This window comes from Larus michahellis, chromosome 2 (genome assembly GCF_964199755.1).
Source record: "Larus michahellis chromosome 2, bLarMic1.1, whole genome shotgun sequence".
NCBI classification, from domain to species: Eukaryota; Metazoa; Chordata; class Aves; order Charadriiformes; family Laridae; genus Larus; species Larus michahellis.
Window position 1 is genome coordinate 129,828,042 of NC_133897.1, and position 14,736 is coordinate 129,842,777.

The 14,736-nt window shown below is 42.5% G+C and overlaps 1 long non-coding RNA gene across 1 annotated transcript in view; it reads left to right on the top strand.

Annotated features, from left to right (window-relative positions):
* Nucleotides 1-14,736, top strand: part of LOC141739575 (uncharacterized) — a 63,830-nt gene that overhangs the window by 38,466 nt on the left and 10,628 nt on the right. The window lies entirely within an intron of this gene.

Here is a 14,736-nt window from a genome sequence, read left to right on the forward strand (position 1 = left end):
TCTGGTCCTGTCATTATTCACCTGGGAGAAGAGGCCAACCCCCACCTCTCTCCAACCTCCTTTCAGGTAGTTGTAGAGGGCAATGAGGTTTCCCCTCAGCCTCCTCTTCTCCAAGCTAAACATGCCCAGCTCCCTCAGCCTCTCCTCATATGCCCTGGTCTCCAGACCCCTCACCAGCCTGGTAGCTCTCCTCTGGACACGCTCCAGCACTTCAATGTCCCTCTTGTACAGAGGGGGCCAGAACTGAACACAGTACTCGAGGTGAGGCCTCACCAGTGCCGAGTACAGAGGCACCATCACTTCCCTGCTCCTGCTGGCCACGCTATTCCTGATACAAGCCAGAATGCTGTTGGCCTTCTTGGCCACCTGGGCACACTGCTGGCTCATGTTAAGCTGGCCATCCACCAGCACCCCCAGGTCCTTTTCTGCTGGGCAGCTTTCCAGCCACTCTGCCCCAAGCCTGTAGCGCTGCTTGGGGTTGTTGTGACCGAAATGCAGGACCCAGCAGTTGGCCTCATTAGACCTCATACAATTGGCCTTGGCCTGTCGATCCAGCCTGTCCAGGTCCCTCTGTAGAGCCTTCCTACCCTCAAGCAGATCAACACTCCCACCTAGTTTGGTGTCATCTGCAGACTTACTGAGGGTGCACTCAATCCCCTCATTCAGATCATTTATAAAGATATTAAACAAAACTGGCCCCAAATCTGAGCCCTGAGGGACACCACTGGTGACTGGCCACCAAGAGGATTTCACCCCATTAATCACAACTCTGTGGGCACGGCCATCCAGCCAGTTTTTAACCCAGTGAAGAGTACACTTGCCTATGCCATGATTCGCCAGCTTCTCCAGGAGAATGCTGTGGGGGACGGTGCCAAAGGCCTTACCAAAGTCCAGACAGACAACATCCACAGCCTTCCCTGCATCCAGAAGGTGGGTCACGTGGTCATAGAAAGAGATCAGGTTGGTTAAGGAGGACCTCCCTTTCCTAAACCCATGCTGGCTGGCCCTGATCCCTTGGCTGCCCTGCACTTGCCGTGAGAGCTCACTCAGGATGATCCTCTCCTTGATCTTTCCTGGTACCGAGGTCAGGCTGACAGGCCTGTAGTTCCCCGGATCCTCCTTCCCACCCTTCTTGTAGATGCGTGTCACATTAGCCACCCTCCAGTCATCTGGCACCTGCACTGTTGAACCAGGATTGTTGATAAATGATGGAGAGAGGCTTGGTGAGCTCTCCCGCCAGCTCCCTGAGTACTCTTGGGTGAATCCCATCCGGCCCCATAGATTTATGTGCGTCTAGGTGCAGAAGCAGATCATTGACTACTTCCTCCTGGATTATGGGTGGGTTGTTCTGCTCTCCATCCTTATCTTCCAGCTCAGGTGGCTGAACACCCTGGGGATAGCTGGTCTGACTATTGAAGACGGAGGCAAAGAAGGCATTAAGTATCTCAGCCTTCTTCCCATCCTTGGTTGCAACTTTCCACCCCGCATCCAGTAAGGGATGGTGATTCTCCCTGGCTCTCTTTTTGTTGATGTATTTGTAAAAACTTTTTTTGTTGTCCTTAATGTTAGTGGCCAAGTTGAGCTCCAGCTGGGCTTTTGCTTTTCTAATTTTCTCTCTGTATAACCTAACGAGATCTCTGTACTCCTCCTGAGTTGCCTGTCCCTTCTTCCAAAGGTGGTAAACCCTCCTTTTATTCCTAAGTCCCATCAGAAGTTCCTTATTCATCCAGACTGGCCATTTTCCCCACCCTTTAGACTTGCGACACTTGGGGCAGCCTGCTCTTGGGCCTTTAAGATTTCCTTCTTGAAGAGTGTCCAGCCTTCCTGGACCCCTTTGCCCTTCAGGACTATCTCCCAAGGGACTCTCTCAACCAGTGTCCTGAACAAGCCGAAGTCCGCCCTCTGGAAGTCCAGGGTGGAGGTTTTGCTACCCCCGCTCCTTACATCGCTACGAATTGAAAACTTGACCATTTCATGATCACTAAACCCAAGACGACCTCTGACCAGCACATGTCCCACTACTCCTTCTCTGTTTGTGAACAGTAGGTCTAGCAAGGCACTTCCCCTGGTAGGCTCCTCTACCAGTTGTGTCAGGAAGTTATCTTCCATGCACTCGAGGAACCTCCTAGCCTGCCTGCTCTCTGCTGTATTATATTTCCAGCAAATACCCAGCAGATTGAAGTCCCCAACCAGAACAAGGGCTGGCGATTGGGAGACTTCAGCCGGCCACTTACAGAATACTTCATCTGTTTCCTCATCCTCGTTGGGTGGTCTGTAGCATACTCCCAGCACAACATCTCCCTTATATTCCTTCCCCTTCAACCTTGCCCATAAACACTCGACTTTATCATCACTGGAATCTAGCTCTATACAATCAAAACATTCCCTAATGTACAGAGCCACATCCCCGCCTCTCCTTCCTTGCCTATCCCTTCTGAAGAGCTTACAGCCATTCATCGCAGCATTCCAGTCGTGACAGTCATCCCACCAGGTTTCCGTGATGGCAACTACATCATAGCTGTCCTGCTGCACAATGGCTTCCAGCTCATCCCGTTTGTTGCCCATGCTACGTGCATTCGTGTAGATGCACTTGAGCTGGGCTACCGATTTCGCCCCCATCCTTGGCCCTTTATCCCTAGGCTCATTACTAGTGGGCCTGGTTTTATCCCCTTCCCCCTTCGATTATAGCTGAATCGAGCTAGCTGAGAGTTTCTCATTCACTTTATAAAGTTAGAATTGTTCATTTTTTTTCCTGGATTACTCATATTTGTCTTTATTGAATTTCATTTGGCATTTTATTGCATAGTATTGTGAAGTCCTTCTGCAACTCCTCTTAGTCAGCCTTCACTTTTACTTCTGTGAATGATTTAAGCTTTGTCACTTTGATATTCATGATAGTTTTTGAATATGTCAAATCATATAAGCTTGAGTATATTTCTCCTATGGGCACTCCATTGGTGACTCCTCTCTTTTGTGAAAATTAGCCATTTGCTGTTTCCTTTAGTCAGTCAGTTAGCTATATGAAGACTTTCCCTCTTGTCCCAAGGATAGGATAGGACAGGATTTCTCTAGGAGCTCTTCCAGGGGGTCTTTATGAATGTCTTTTGGAGATCCAAGTAGTTATATCTGCAGCGTTCAGATACCTCTCCTTGACTCCTTCACAGAACTAGTAGAGGTATGTGAAACATGACTTTCCTTCTTGAAAGTCACGTCAGCTCTTCTCAAGTACGTCATAGTATTGACTCGCAACCACATGCATTGAAACCAGGTCCTGACTACCAAAGCACCCCAAAGAAAATGTGCTGAAAATAATGTAATGATAATATCATGATACTATATAAATAATGTAATGTTTTTAAACTTAACTGAAGAGAAGGAATCATAATATTAATTTTTTAACATGTTTTAAAATTTTAAGAAACCCTAACGTGGTGAGAGCTAAATATTATTCAAGAATCAGAGGTAAGTTGCAAAGAAATGAGGCTGTCACATCTACAAATAGGCACCTCAGTATTAGTCAGGGCCAGAGGAACGCTGCCTGAGGCATCTCATCACCAGTGTAAGACTACTTCAATACAAATAAGGCAAGCAGATGCAATGTCTGTAGTTAGCTCCTTTTCTTGCCAATCTTGTCTTCTTTGATTCTTCTTCCCCTGGCATTTCAGGTTTTGCCTGTGTATGTTAAACATTTAACTTCTAAACCATAACACATGCATTCAGAAATCCAGCTGAAAGGTCTACAAAAGTCTGTCGGTGTAACTGTATCTCCTGTAGCAGTCTTTGTGTGCTTTTCCTTCTCATTGTTTGGCCTAGAAGCAATCTGCTCTGTGCTTTTGCAGTATTTGGCATAATGGGGTCATGGTCTTTGAGCAGAGTTCCTAGGTGCTACTGGAAGTTTTTCAGGGTTTATCCAGATACCCACTAATTCTATTCACTGTTACAGCGTTTCATGCCATACAGTATTATTCCTCTGATGTTCCCTGGATACCTCCTGGAAGCACATCCTGTTTGTTGACACTGAGGCAATTTTAAGTGAGAGAGGTTACACCCTGCAATGCTTATTTCAGCTGTTTCATAATTGAGTTCCTTTAGCACCAGTCCTGGAGTTTTGTTACTATCCATTATGTCACTCTGACCAAAAAATGATTCCTACTCACACTTCAATTTGAGAAAATACTGTAGTGCATCTGCTGTTGTGTTTCAGTGTTTCAGTGTGGGACCCTGCCGGAGCTCCTGCATATTGAAGAGTCCTGCATGCCAAAGATGGATGCGAGATCTTCATCTAACTTTTCTGCTGTGGCCTTATTTGTGTGCTCTGTTATGCCTTCATCACCTATTAGCCTTACAGACTACCTGTCTGGTCAGCTTCCTCTTCCTTGTGTATTTGAACAAGATTTATTATTAGTTTTAAAGATTTTTGGGAATTGTTCCTGAGACTTTTATTGGCCTGCCTTGTGGGATTTTTACATTTCACCTGTCAGGGTTTGTTATTTTCTATTTTCCTTGTTTGGAAATAATGTCAACTCTTTTAAAGAAAGCCATCTTAATCTAATAGGCTTCCTTGGTGAAATATTTAATCCTACTAGTATTTCCTGAGTGTTTGAGGCGTGAGGAGAGGAGGAGGGAAGGTTTTAGTAGATGCTGAAGGGGCTTTATTCTATCTCTTCATGCTTACTGCTTTAAGAATGCAGAAGAAGCAACACTTTGAATACAAATTCTTATCAAAGAGGAAAAAAAATAATACTGGACTTTCTGAGAATGTATTATGATTTTAGCCCTCATCCCTATGAGTGAATATTATGTAGATAGTGCCATCTAAAATTTTCAGTTTGGGATCCAATGGACTAGAAGATAGCAGCCTAGAAAATTCCTAGGACGACTTCTAGATGTGAAAGGAAAAGACAAACAGGCCCTTTCAGACAGCCAGTTTTCACTATAGTAAGTTTGTCCTGTAGTGTTGTGACAATCTGCCAAGCAGTACCAGATGTCCAAGCTTCTTCTTCAGTTTCCCAATGAGGACAGAATCCATGATGCAAATGTGCAGTTATTTGCGTGCCTACTTCACACCTGAAAGCTGGCCAAATGAGATGAAAGCCAGTTCGTCTTTCTAGATGCTGCTCAAAATATGTATCTGGTTTGCAGGACGCAACTTGGCAACAATCATTTGCCATTTTACCTCAGGTGCAAACACACTGGGAGAGGGATTTACTTTTACTGTGTGTGTGCAGCAGCTGGCATAGTAGGGTCCTGATTTATGGCTGATATTGATAGGGACTGTTGTAGGCTAAATAATGATATAAATAATTTATTGTAGCAAGAACTATGGCAGGGGGTATTCACAACTGCTTGTATAATTTCCCCCACTTGTAACAACAACTAAATACAAAGAACAGTGAGACTGAAGGCTCATTTACAAGCTAAGGATAATAAGTGAGAGTACTCTATACCCTCTCATCACAGCTGTTTTGCCACTGGCTGTAACATTTCTCTTCCTCTCACTCTCCCATTTCTCTTCACTCATCTTTCAATTCACCTTGAAAGGCACCGAGGATTATGTATGGCAAATTCTACTAGCTCTTTAAATTGGCAGGGGTGATACTAATAAACTAGCGCTGTTACAGCTCAGTGCTGCTACCAGCAACAAAAATCCATGTTCTGGTTTTCTGAAGTCTTCCACATTTCCACAACACTACTGCACACCAAAGCATAGCCTGATTTGATTTTTCTTCTCTGCACCTGCTTATTTTCCTGATAGGTAGCAGGGGATAGGAGTGAGAAATGATCCTCCTTACTATTTGAGAACAGAGTCCCCCATCAACAGAATTTTTCGCTAGTTAAATACTGGTACATTTACCGAAATGGGAAGAATTTTCCCATCAGTTGCCAGTTTCAGAGCCCATACGTACTGAAATTCTACCATCAAACGTGGAACAACAACTATCATACAGTTACTGCAGCTTGTCATGATTTTCATTGCTCCCATAATCTATAGAAGGATTTTGTTACCTGCCCAAGAGAAAACGGTGAGTCATTACTCAAGATGCTGCATGTGCAAAAGGGAAAGGAAATTGAATAAGTAAATAACTGGCTTTTAAGGAAGCTGTTGAAAACAGGAAAATAAAGAATTGAGAATGTTGTATGGAAAATCCTTTTCCTGAAACTAAAAATGGTTTGCAGTGGGGAGAAGGTAAGAAACTAACTATGCAAAGACTAAATTTGTTAATCTGTTAATAAACTATATAAACATGATTTTTCAGGGATCGTGCAAAAGTTTTTGTAATTTTTAAATTCATGTGACTTAGATCACTGCATTAACTTAATAAATGTAGACTTTTCCTATTTCATGTTGAGGAACCACTTATTTTTATCAGGAAATATTTTTTGGTTCTCAGTTGTTCCCTCATACTGACTCAGTTTCTATTGGAATGTGACTTGGAAAATTTGAACAGCTGCGAGGGTAAGAATTCCCCCTTGTTTGTCCATGCAAGTCTTGACAACGTTTAATTAAACGTGTTTGTGTATCAGATCTCATAATGGACCTCTGATACATGACTGGGGCCCCTTGGTACTACCATAATAAACTCAGGAATATTTGACAGGGTTTAGTGACTTCAGGAGATACAACATAACAATTGCTAGAGCACACCATGGCCATGAGCACCCTGCCATGCCCGTGCTCAGCATTCTTGACTTGGAAATCTGGGCTGGTTTTCTGTCTCCTTACAAGTCTGGGGCACAGTAGTGGGTTTTTTTCCTGTCTCCCAGTGCAATCTGCAGAATATTGGGACACTGCAATGTGGACCAGCTAAGACAAACCTTTAGGAAACGATGCACCTGTTAAGGCAGAAGGTGTGTCTGCCTTTTCCTAGTGGAATTGGGTGGGTAGGGAGCTCCAGAGCCCGTTTCACAGAAAGCATCCCTCAGCTGTCCACGTACACTGAATCGTGATCAGTTTGGGGCACTCCCACGCTGCCTGTGGCTCCGCAAGAGGGGACTGTGACTCACTGTGGTTATGCTACTGTTCTAGATCCAAACCAGCCAATTTACCGTCTTCTGCTGATGTAACTATTGAGTACTGACTGCAGACATTGCAGTGTGGTCTAAGTTCTGTGAAAATGAAACTCAGGTAGGGCTTGAACCAGGTGGAGGTTCAAGTCTGGCTGTGGACCCGCTCTTTGACTCCTTCCTGTATAGGAAAAAAAAAAATAACGATTTCATGCAATTTTTACACTTGCAGTTTTATTGTGCGCAATTTACGTGGGAAGCAACCCCTTTCAAAATAGTTCAGTCACTGATACACATCCTCAGTGTTGCAGTCCTATGGCTCCAGGCTTGCATGCAGCTTTATTTCCAGGTGTAGTGGCCAGAGACAAACCATTATGGATACGGATACCCCTAGTGATTGTACCAGGAGAAGCACTATAAAGAATTGCAACTGTAGAACTAAACGTACTAATTTATATTTCAGAGGAGGCATTAGGAGCAAGCTCATTGAAATATATCAAGCAGAGAGTACTTGCAGGTAAATCCAAAGCTATATGGGATATAAAAATTCCCTTTCTAATTTAAATACTCCATTTCCATTGCTATAAAATCTGATACTATCATTGTTACTCATCATTATTCAAGACTGTCTCTAAAACAGGGCAAGAATTATACCAAGTTGTAAGGGAGCAAGATGATGGACACTTTAGAGGCTTGAGAGTATGTATGTTAGGAGGTAAAGATGGAGATATGTAAAAACAGACAATGGGAATTCTTTTAATCATTAAAACCAGAAACATATTGTTAGAAATTTTAGTCTAAGTGCAATTTATAGCTCTTCCTTCCTGCTGCTTGTCTGTTTTGTGTTACTATTCACTATATTATTATGCTACTACACGATGTTTCTGCTTATGACTTTTTTCTGTCTTAAGGAGAGAAGCAGAGAGATGGAGTAGCTATAGAGGTAATGTATTGCCCTTTGAAATCAGATTATGTATGTGGAGTTTTCTGGAGTATTCCCCCTTCTCATACGATGCTCTACTGCATTTAGAAGTAGTTTTAAGAGACATAAACCACCTGTGGGGTTTGGGTTTTTTTTTTTTCATTTCAAAATGCTTGTACCTATGTTAGCAACGGCAACATAGCTGTTGTTTGGTTTTAGCTAGACGATGCTCAGGTCTAAAGCTGGTGTAATTTATCATCCTCACGTTGAAACAAATTAATAACCCAATTGAGTCACTACAGTTCTTTTCCCAGACCCTTCACTCTTCTCTGTGTACCTTCTGTTGTGTATTGCTTTGTTTTAAAACCAGTCTCCTATTTCTTGTTGCAGCATTATCTTTTGCCTCTTTTGCATATACTTCTTCCTTCTGTCAAACCTATTTCTTGTATGAATTTTCCTGCCTTGCTCGACCGTCATCTTTCTTCATACATCTGCACCAGATTCAGTCTGCGTCTTGCACAGGGACTTACACATCTTAGATTTGGAGCCATTTAGAGATTGAAAGATCTCACTTAGCTTAAAGTTAGTTAAGCTTCCTCAGTTAAGGTCCCTCTCACAAAAGCAATTCTGTGTAAGTGAGTAATAATACATCATTATTGACCATATAATAAACGCACAAACACAGTAAAGAGATAAACTTGATGACCAATAGATCTTTTCTATCTCTAACTTTTATTAATAAGCCCTAAAAAAATGCACTGCTCATTAAGTCTTAATGCTTAATCATGCTGGTGTCACTAAATAGAAAATGTATATACTCCATCTGGATTATTACAGAATGCAAGAGAAAGGCTAAACAAATTCTACATTTAATTCACTCTTTTCTTTAGCACAATAAAGTAAATTAAAATCAATGATTGATTGTCTTTGGAAACATTATCATCAGGACTGAATACATAAACAATGCACCAAATGAAAAGCTTTTTAATCACATTCTTTCCTGTGTGTGTCTCAGTCAGTATATCATGAGCCAATAAAGGCCATTAATTTTATTCAAAAGAGGAAAAGAAATGCATTTATTCAGTTTGATCGTTTCTCCCACTTCAGAAATGCTTGGTTTTCTTTGAAGTTTCTTTATTTAAGAAAACGTATAAAAATATTTTAAAATGTTTAAAAACATCTGGCATCGTATGCAACTTCTAGCAGTACCTTACCTAGGCTTAGGGCAGTGCGGGGCACCTGTCTTCATACAATGAGACACGCAGCCTCCCAGCGAGTTTGAAATGCTCTTCCTCAAAGCCCAAGAGTTCACAGCTACTTAGTCCTTCCAACCAGATGCTTGGGCGTGTTTTGGGATCTTTTCAGTTGGAATAGGAATTTCTTTTGACTGGTATTTCAAAATGGTCTTGGTCTTTTTTTTAATGCTATATGTTAGCTATGTCAAGGCGCTCTGGTCACGTGTCTTACGCTATTCTTCATAAACTGTCCTCAGCTTGCATAGTTTTACCTGCCTGTACAAGGCTGCTGGTAATGCAGAACTGAGATGTTGGGCGGAATTACTGGTGTGAAACGATATTCCGTGGGTAGTTTTTAGGAAATTTGATACATTGATTTTTGCGTGTGCATTTCATGCAGTAATTCAAATAAAAATGATATCTGCATTACAAAAATGCACAAAAGGGACATGATTTATAGTCCTGAAATAAGCTGATTTGGAAATGGAGAAATAAATTTCAGAGGTAAACATGGTTGTGTGGATTTTAACATGTTGATTTAGGAAAAGCACTTTAAATCAATGAGGCATTTACTGGTATGCAGGTCAGGGGTTTGAGCTTTTCTCCTCAGACAACTAGTACTGAATCTGTTTTAAAGTTTGGTAGTAGAACGCATCCATCGAGGTTCGATTTATTTCTTTTCTTTTCTAGGAATAGAAAGGTAATCGTAAGTCAACCCTGAACAGTATGGGAAAGTGACTCCAAGAGCTTAAATGGGGTTTGCAAAGCTGGTAACACCTGATCATTCATCTTTATTGTCCCTCCCGACATAAACAAAGAGGATGTGGAATCTGAAATTTATATTTTGTACCTTTTGTGCTTTTGGAATTTCAGTGGTTATTAACTGACCAAATGCCTCTTTCCCCCTTTAATCACATTCCCTCTTCTCTGTGGGAGGAAGTGGTAGGAGTCTTCTCTGGTTAAAACCCACTAGGCCATTCTGTTTGAGACACCTTCAGAGTCATTTCTTTTATGATGCCTCCAGCAAACTGCCATCTGGTAACAGGTAAGCTAGCTAAGTTTAGTGTGTTTGTAAAATAGAAAAATTTTTGAGGCAAGAAATTATTTTTAGACGTTATGTGTGATCACTACTTAGCACACCGGGTCTTGAAACTAAGCTTTGTAAGACATGACACTAATGCAAATAAAAAGTAATAACTTTTTCCCCCCTAGGATCTCTTAAATGGGACACAGGCTGCATGGTCAGGACAGGTTGTACATCCAGCTGAGGGTTTGCTCTGCTGTGGCTGAAGCTACAGGAAGTCTTGTTTTGAGAAAGAACTTTCCCCATCTGCCCCAAGGTTTACCATCAACCACTTTAAGTGGTATTCAATTTACTTCTTGGGGGATTTTTTTCTCCCCATGCTTCTTAGTTGACCATAGTCTTCTACAGAGATCACAACTCCAGCATATTGGCTGTTACTAAAGAGCTCTCTAAGAGTTAGCTATTAGTTTGAATAATAGTCAATTGTGCCATCAGATCATTAAGGTGACAAGTTTTGACAGTTGGAAGGTATGGAGACTAAACTCCTGACATCTCCTGAAGTGCGTATGGCTGAGAATGTCCCCTCTCACACCTTGTATAAATACGGCCCTTCTAAGAAGAACTGACTGATGGGCGTCCTGGCACAACGTGACTTGAAAGGACTAGAAACTAAATGTCTTTCAGTACAAAGTGATACTAGGAAAAAAAAAATCAGAAAGATAATGGGGAAGAGGGAATACAGACACTATGAAATCAGACCTAAAAAGAGTTTACATTCGATGGTGTGTTTGGCCCTGCCTGTAGTGAACTCTTTTTACTTTTTTTCTAGTTGCTTGATACCCTTTTTGTCAGCATAAAGGACATGCTCTGGTATGATTTCCAAGGCTGATCTGGACCTGCAGCTGTCATCAGTGAAGCTGGAGGGCCCGTCTGATTTTTTTCAGTTGGAATATATTGCGGCAAATGCATATAATGTGAAAAAGGTCATATGTAAGGAAAGAAAGGGTAGAAAAGGGGGTGGAGTCAGCCATATGGACTAGTCAAAGTTTAGCTAATGGTGTTTTAGCTAAATTTTGACTAACTGTCATATCTTTGAGATGTGCTGGTTTTGCAGAAATTCAATATCCTATATTGCAGCTTCTGTTTCAGAATCTGGAAACGTTTTCCACTATGAAGTTATATGCACGCTGTTACCCTCAATAGTCCTGTTGTGTAGGATGTGTCCTTCCTGCCTTTGCACTTCCTGAAAACTTACACAAAGTCGATTTTCCAGCCTCATACAAGAAGTGAGCTCTAAGGAGGGTGGGGACTTAGAGGCCACTGCTCCGCTAGGGTCCCTTTTGCCACTGCAATCATTAAAATTCAGTGCAAGTGAGAGCAGTCTCAAATGTTCTCATTTGCTCTGCGGTCAAATCTGACTTCAGCTGTCTCAGGCGAGTGGCAGGAAGGCAGCAGAGAAGCACTGAGAATTGCTCCTCCTTTCCTCTTAACTGTTCATCGCGCAGCTGACAATACATTGCCGAGCATGCTGCCTCCTAGTCCTGCGCATATAAAGTTGGGTTCTTGGGATTTCAAACATCCGTAATTACGCACTTAAAATGTATTGTTTCCAGATGGTAATGCAACCAGTTATTTCAAACAATGAAAAATCCAGTGATTTAATTGTTTGTGACAGCTGAGTAGGAAAGCTGAAGGACTAGAAACATGTAAAAAGAATGCTATATAAAGCCCTTGGTAAATTTTAAATATAAAGAATTTTGGTAGAAATATGGGTCCATAGCCTTAAAAAAAGCCTTTCCTGAAAACGCAGATTTGAAGTAATCAAGAGGTAAAAATTTGGAATAATTTCAAACACTTCTTACGTGCACAGACATGATTAAAAGTTGTATGAACAAAGGAAACTGCACATTTTTCTTTTGGAGTGCAGAATTTGGTTCTAAGGCTGGAACAGGGGATGAGCAGAATTTTTTTAGTTTCATTGTTCCCTGCAGCTTGTTGAGTACAGCAGGAGCACCTTGAACTTTCTGTGTATTTCATGAACCCCGTATCAACATCAGTATGAGCAAACACATACAAAACACATCTCTTCATCAGTTCTTGTCAGTAAATTCTTTTGGCCAGATGTGGCAGTTCAATAATATGATTTTACAGTGTAAAGAATGCTGCTCTATGGATCGGTAACACGCTGCATCTTTGTGATCTACAGGTCACAGTGTTTAGCTGCCTCCAAGAAATATCCTCTTAACATTGTGCAATGGTAGCTAAGACAATAAGGTCATCTTGCATTATGAATTCTCTTTTTTCCCTAGTGCTGGTCGTCCGCAGAAGCAGTGAGAACAGTCCACCAGTCTCAGGCCTTCTCCCTCTTTTCCCCTGTCCTGAAAACACAGTGGTGTGAGCAGGCTACAGGTCACTGGACTGTCTGGGGAGTCCCCTGGTGATCCCTCTCACAGCCCTGTGACCTTTCCCTCATCCCACCACAGCGGTGTTACTCTCCTCAGTGCAGTGGGCTTCCTGCCAGAACACTGGCTCGGGTGAGCACCCATCTCATCTCATCACTGACCACAAAAGGAATCCTCAATCATGCCATTCCTGTGGTCTTGACTGAAAAAGCATCTGTTGCATAATCACAGAATCACAGAGTGGTTTAGGTTGGAAGGGACCTTAAAGATCATCTAGTTCCAACCCCCCTGCCATGGGCAGGGACACCTTCCACTAGACCAGGCTGCTCAAAGCCCCATCCAGCCTGGCCTTGAACACTTCCAGGGATGGGGCATCCACAACTTCCCTGGGCAACCTGTTCCAGTGTCTCACCACCCTCACAGTAAAGAATTTCTTCCTGATATCCAATCTAAATCTACCCTCTTTCAGTTTGAGGCCGTTACCCCATGTCCCATCATTACACTCCCTGACAAAAAGTCCCTCCCCATCCTTCCTGCCGTCCCCCTTTAGGTACTGGAAGGCTGCTCTCCCCGGAGCCTTCTCTTCTCCAGGATGAACAGCCCCAACTCTCGCGGCCTGTCCTCATAGCATAGGTGCCCCAGCCCTCTGATCGTCAGTGGGGGTGACTTTTTGATCATGTGAAAGTTACTTCTTGTTCATGGAAAAAGATGGGGTAATTATGTGCTTTAAATAGCTCCATAACAAGCTATGTGGCTTATCCTGCCCAGAGTGCCCTAGGAAGTGAACTTTCTGTGCACTGTAACATTATCAGGTAGCTATCAAGTGCTTCATATATTCCAAATCACAAGCGATTTCTCATTTCCATCAAATACATCTTTTAAGCTATCACTTAGCAAGAGTTCCAGTATACATAAACAATAAAGAGAATCAACTTCTTGTACTGAAAAGTATTTATTTTCTTAGTTTTCTTTGTTAGTGGGCATATTTGTGAAATAAGAAAAGTCATGCAGGCGAACAGCACGCAGCTCGCTCAGAGCAGAAGCAGCCTGGAGGTGTCTGCATTCACTCCTGTTCTGTTCTTACGGCAATTTTAAATGAGATCTACAGACTCGGGATTGTACCAACAACTAAGGGCCACTGGGACACTTAAGAGAGTCACAGATCAGAGATGATCTGACTACCTCTCTTTCCAGGCAGAGAAATACCAGCTGCCAGGAGAGCAATGGCATAAGACGTGCTATGCCAGCTCTCTGCGTTAATTGGCAGCCCCAGCTTTAGAGCTGCTTTGTGCCGGCAGCACAGTGCTAACCAGCTGCAGCACAAATCTGGATTTGGTGTCCACATCTCTTCACAAAAGCGACACTACTGATGTCACCACTGTTGGCTTTTAAACTCTCTATTTACTGCTGGAGACCTCATTACCAGTGAACACTCCAGCCACCGTAACAGTGGGGTGTTTGATCGCCTTGTCCAAGCCTCCCACTCAGTGTAGCTTGATCTGCTTCAGTTCTGTTAGCATAAGCAGAAATAACCTTACACAGTCGGGATGGGATGCTTTAACATTGCGATTCTGCAAGCAGTATGGCATCGCTGCCAAAAAGAACAGCCCGGCCCTTTCCCTGTTCCCAAATGCTTGTTCTTGTCCCTGTGTTGCTCCCTGCCTGCTGCCAGTGTAAGTATCTACATCGCCAAGTAATGAACTAAATGGGAGAATGAGTCCACTTCAAAGTTAACTTGAAAGAAAAAATAGCGGTGATTAATTTTAATCCAGATTAATTCAAACTGTTTTGCTGTTCAGCAATGAGAAAGCCTTTGTCAGCCTAAAGAGGAGGGCAACTGGAAGGGCAGCAGTTTGTATTTAGAGGCAGAGGAAGGGCAAGGCTGCTGTTCTTGGCTTACGCGTTTCATAGAGATGTGGTATAAATGTGATCCTGTTCTCAAATGCCCTTAAAATGACACTATTGTTCTGTTCTTATTGCTCCTCGTCTCTCAGTCCTCACTCGAGGTCTTTTTAAAAGCGTTCATTAGAAAGTGTTTTTCTTGGCCCTTGTCATCTGAAGTTTAGCCTGGAGTACGAAGCTCTCTTCTTCCTGGTATGATCATATCAATGTTCAGCAGCTGGAACATTTTTATTGACAATACATAAC